Source organism: Zootoca vivipara, chromosome Z2 (assembly GCF_965207765.1).
Source record: "Zootoca vivipara chromosome Z2, rZooViv2.hap1.1, whole genome shotgun sequence".
In the NCBI taxonomy this organism is placed as follows: Eukaryota; Metazoa; Chordata; class Lepidosauria; order Squamata; family Lacertidae; genus Zootoca; species Zootoca vivipara.
Window position 1 is genome coordinate 2,771,265 of NC_142585.1, and position 4,714 is coordinate 2,775,978.

The window sequence follows — 4,714 nt, forward strand, 5'->3', positions numbered from 1 at the left end:
TGGCTTTTGCTGTAATAAAAACTGAAACCGAGTTCTGGAATGCATAGGTTATGAGCAGAGAGAGTTAATTCTAGGGGCTTCTGCTGATATGTGAGGTGGGGAGCTTAGAGAAAGAGAGAAATAACTTTTTTAAAAAACAAAACAAAATCATAGCTTGTGGAACAGCTGGCTTTCATAGAATCATACAATTGTCAAATTTGAAGGACAGGATCACACTTCAAAATGACCTTAACAGATTAGACAACTGGGCCAAAGCAAACAAGATGAATTTTAACAGGGAGAAATGTAAAGTACTACACTTGGGCAAAAAAAAATGAAAGGGGGTTGGACTGGATGGCCCTTGTGGTCTCTTCCAACTCTATGATTCTATGATTCTGTGAAGGGAACCTCAGGGGCATCTTGTCCAGCCCCCTGCAATGCAGAAATCTCGCCCATAGCCATCTTGGGAGAGGGGGACTAGTGCATTCTCGAGCTGGTGGGAATCTCTTGGCTCTTGACCCTGTTGTCTCAAAAGGCGTTGGTTGAAAGCTGAGTGTGTGTGGTATATCAAGACCCCTAGATCTTTTTCACATGTACCCGTGTTTCTCCAAAAATAAGACACTGTCTTACATTTATTTTTCCTAAAAAACACACACTATGGCTTATTTTCAGGGGATGTCTTACTTTTTTCCTCCTCCTGCCGCGGCTGGCATTGCTGCTGCGCCTATCACTATGTCTTATTTTCAGGGTATGGCTTATATTCCTTGAATGCTTGAAAATCCTGCTATGGCTTATTTTATGACTACGTCTTAAAATAGGGGAAACAGGGTAAAGCCAGGTGAGGTGCCCCTCCCCCGCATCTTTTAATTGTGCAGCCTGGTTATTCCCTCCTGAGTGTAGACAGATTAGAGCCTTTGTAAAAATGTTACTGAGTTTGGTGGGGAAGGAAATTCTTGAAACTTCTTGAAACAGAAGTGCTTGGGCTGCTATCCTGTAGACCAGGGGTAGGCAATCCAAGGCCTGTGGACCGGGTGCGGCCCAATCGCCTTCTCAGACCGGCCCACGGATGGTCCGGGAATTAGCATGTTTTTACATGAGTAGAATGTGTCCTTTTATTTAAAATGCATCTCTGGGTTATTTGTGGGGCCTGCCTGATGTTTTTACATGAGTAGAATGTGTGCTTTTATTTAAAATGCATCTCTGGGTTATTTGTGGGGCGTAGGAATTTGTTAATCCCCCCCCCAAAAAAAAATTAGTCCGGTCCCCCACATGGTCTGAGGGACGGTGGACCGGCCCACGGCTGAAAAAGGTTGCTGACCCCTGCTGTAGACACCCCCAGCATGGCCCGGCCTACTAATGAAGGTGATCACTGGTCAATTTATTTTGTATATGAATGCTGTGGGGTTGGGGTGTATGTTTGTGTTCCAATCCCCACTCGGCCATGAAGAAGGGCTGCCAGACATTTGGAATTTCCCAAACATAGCTGGGATTTGTCTGCCGAAATTGGCATCCAGGCAGAATTTTCAAAAAGTGGCTAAAATGTCTGGGGAAACCAAGTCTTTGGTTAAGTGCAGGCACAGCCAGCCTTGGCTCTCCAGGAGTTGTAGTTTTGGAACTAGAACTCCCATGATCCCTGACGACTGACCCTGTTAGCTAGGGATCATGGGAGTTGTAGTTCCAAAACATATGGAGAGCCAAGGTTGCCTATGCCTGGTTAAGAGCCAGGGTTAAGTCACAGGGGATCAATCTCAGGGCTGTATTTTATATTCTTGCAGGGCACCCATTGGACCAGAAACGTGAGCCAAACACAGGAGGGATTGTATAGTCAAAGGTTCTGTTGAGTGAGTACGCAGAATCTAGTTCTACAAAGTGGCAAAATGTATTTATTTATTGCTCTGGTGACTTGGCGACTAGTCAAGTGGATTCTTTCTAGCATTGGGACAGGGGGGGGGCATGGCCCTGGGGGTAAAATTCTGAGGCGCACAACCCCACAGTTATAATTCGTAGGTTGCCATATGATTCTATTTTGCTTTTAATCTAATTTTAAGATGTATTTTAATCGATTGTTTGACAATGTTTTAGTGTACAGTATTATATATTTTGATGTTAGCCGCCCTGAGCCTGGCCTCGCTGGGGAGGGGCGGGATATAAATAAAATGTATTATTATTATTATTATCCCACCATGGAAAAGGGGAATTTGGCAGAGCAGCCCAGGCCGACAGTGAGTGGGCATGGAAGGAGGGAGGTGGGCAAGGGACACCCCTAGCATGGCCCGGCCCAGCACTCCTCCCTGTGGGCCCACCAAGGCCCATGACAGGTGGCTGAGCAACCCCCAGCATGGGCAGGTAGGTAGCGTGGTGCACCCCCACTTGGCTCCAGGGGGGTGCTTTGGCAGTGTCAGCAGCTTGCCTGCTCCAGGTGCCAGAAACCCACGCTACACCCCTGGACCCCTGCCTTTAGGTGCCGGGCAGCAAAGCAGCCAGAGAAAGGGAGCCGGCCTGCCTGCCCTGGACTCCTTCTCTGGAACAACTTGTTGATGTTGTTGTTGATGTTGGACACGATAAGGAAGGCAAGCTGGAAAGGAAAGGAGCTGATGCTTCTCATCTGCTCCGCTTTCTCTCTTCCCCCCCTCCAGTGGTGGAGCCTATGCCCATGCTGCCCAGGGTAGGCGCATTCCTGAGGGGGGCGTGGTGCAGAGGGTGCGCTCCCAGACGTGGGATAGCCGCTCAGGTGCCTGGAGTGACATGTGCGCCCTGCAGCCGGGAGCGGAGCTAGCCCCCCATGGCGCAAATCCGGTGCACCACCTGCCCATGACTCCCAAGCCTCCCCCAAACTGTCAAAATGAAGGGGGCATAGCTGCCAAGTTTTCCCTCTTCTCGCGAGGAAGCCTATTCAGCATAAGGGAAAATCCCTTTAAAAAAGGGATAACTTGGCAGCTATGGAAGGGGGGAATGCTGCCAGCAAAGCAGCACAGCTTCCCTCCTACCCTGATGGCTCTGGGTAGGCTTGAGAGCCACGGGCAACGAATGTCACCCCCCCCCACACACACACACAGTGAGGGCACCCCCAAGATGTTCCGCTCCCACCCACCCCTTCCTCCTATGCCCCTGCCCCCCTCCATTACAGGCCCAATTGGGTAACTGGTTTGTGAGGGATAGTTGAGCAGGGGCCATTTCTGTTTACATCCACCATCCCTTTCTGCCCTTCTCCTTGAGTGCTAAGTCAGCCTCAGGTGCAGCAAGCAAGGAAAGGAACAATCGTGGGAGAAACACTATAGCCAATGTGTGAGTGAGTGGGGGAACCTCCTGTCCCAATGGTAATTTTAAAAAGTGATATGTTTTCCCAATAGGTGCCAGAGGCGCTTCTTTGATTGGACTTGCCATGCTGAAACGAAAGAAGAAAAGAAGTGAAGATGTTCAGAATGCTCCTTGCTCTGCAACGGAAGAACAGGCCTTCCAAAAATCAAGAAAAGCTAGCAGGAAAAAAACCCTCAAAGTCACCTCTAGAGAAAACAAAACAAAACAAAACATCTCAGAATCCAAACAGCAGCTGCAAAATGAAACACAGATCCAGGTCCTTGATGATGATGAAAGTGATGAATCTGAGTCAGTCTCTACAGATATTATTGTTTATCCCCCACCTCCTGTAAAGGGAGGTATAAGTGTGAAAAATGAAGATCTTCAGTGCTTAAATGAAGGAGAATATTTAAACGACACAATCATTGATTTTTATTTGAAATATCTGGTGCTTGAAAAATTGAAAAAAGAAGATGCTGAAAGAACTCATGTGTTCAGTTGCTTTTTTTACACATGCCTTAATCAAAAGGAGAGGAGAAATTTTCCAAAGACCTCACAACTCACAATTCAGCAGAAACTGTACAGGCGAGTGAAAAGTTGGACACGAGATGTTGATATCTTTGAAAAAGATTTCATTTTTGTTCCTATCAATGAAGATGAACATTGGGTCTTAGCTGTTATCTGTTTCCCAGGCTTAACAAATCCTGTATACGAGCGCAATCCATACTCTAAGAAAGTTAAATTTTCCACTATTTGCAAACAGCCTTGTATTCTGCTCATGGATTCATTGAGAGGCCCCTTCCCATCACATATTTTCCAAATACTTCAGGAATGGCTGGAGGTAGAGTGGGAAGTCAAGAAAGGGACCAAAAGAAGTTTCACTGAATGCGTTATCAATTTAAATCTAGAAGTGCCACAACAAAACAACAATAGCGATTGCGGAATTTATGTGCTACAATATGCAGAGAGCTTTTTTAAGACTCCCATTCTAAGCTTCGACGCATCAATGAATTTAGCAGACTGGTTTCCTGACTCAAGAGTGGAAAAGAAGCGAGAAGAAATACGAAACTTAATCCTTAGCCTGAAATAGTTTCTGCAGGAACCTTTGGTTTCATTGTTGCTGCAGGATTTATTTTGCCCCTTGGCAAAATAACCCCTTTGGCTATACAGTACCCATGATTTCTAAGACCAATTCAAAACCAAGGCAATCCTCTTTTAAAAGGCTTTTCCTTTATGGAATAATGATCACAATCATTGCCTTTACTCCTGTTGTTTATTTCACTTTGTTTACTGTGCACAATTCTGTAACTTTAGGTTGTGAAGTACTTGTTAATAGCTGCAAATAAGTAAACATTAACTGCAAGTTCACTTTGCCATCTATGTTATTGTTTTGATTCAACATATAAATGAATATGCAAAATAAATGCATAAATAAATG

At 45.7% G+C, this 4,714-nt stretch overlaps 1 pseudogene; it reads left to right on the forward strand.

Moving 5' to 3' along the window:
* The first annotated feature begins 3,361 nt into the window (after window positions 1–3,361).
* On the forward strand, window positions 3,362–4,366 carry LOC118078617 (sentrin-specific protease 6 pseudogene; annotated as a pseudogene).
* Window positions 4,367–4,714: the final 348 nt, after the last annotated feature.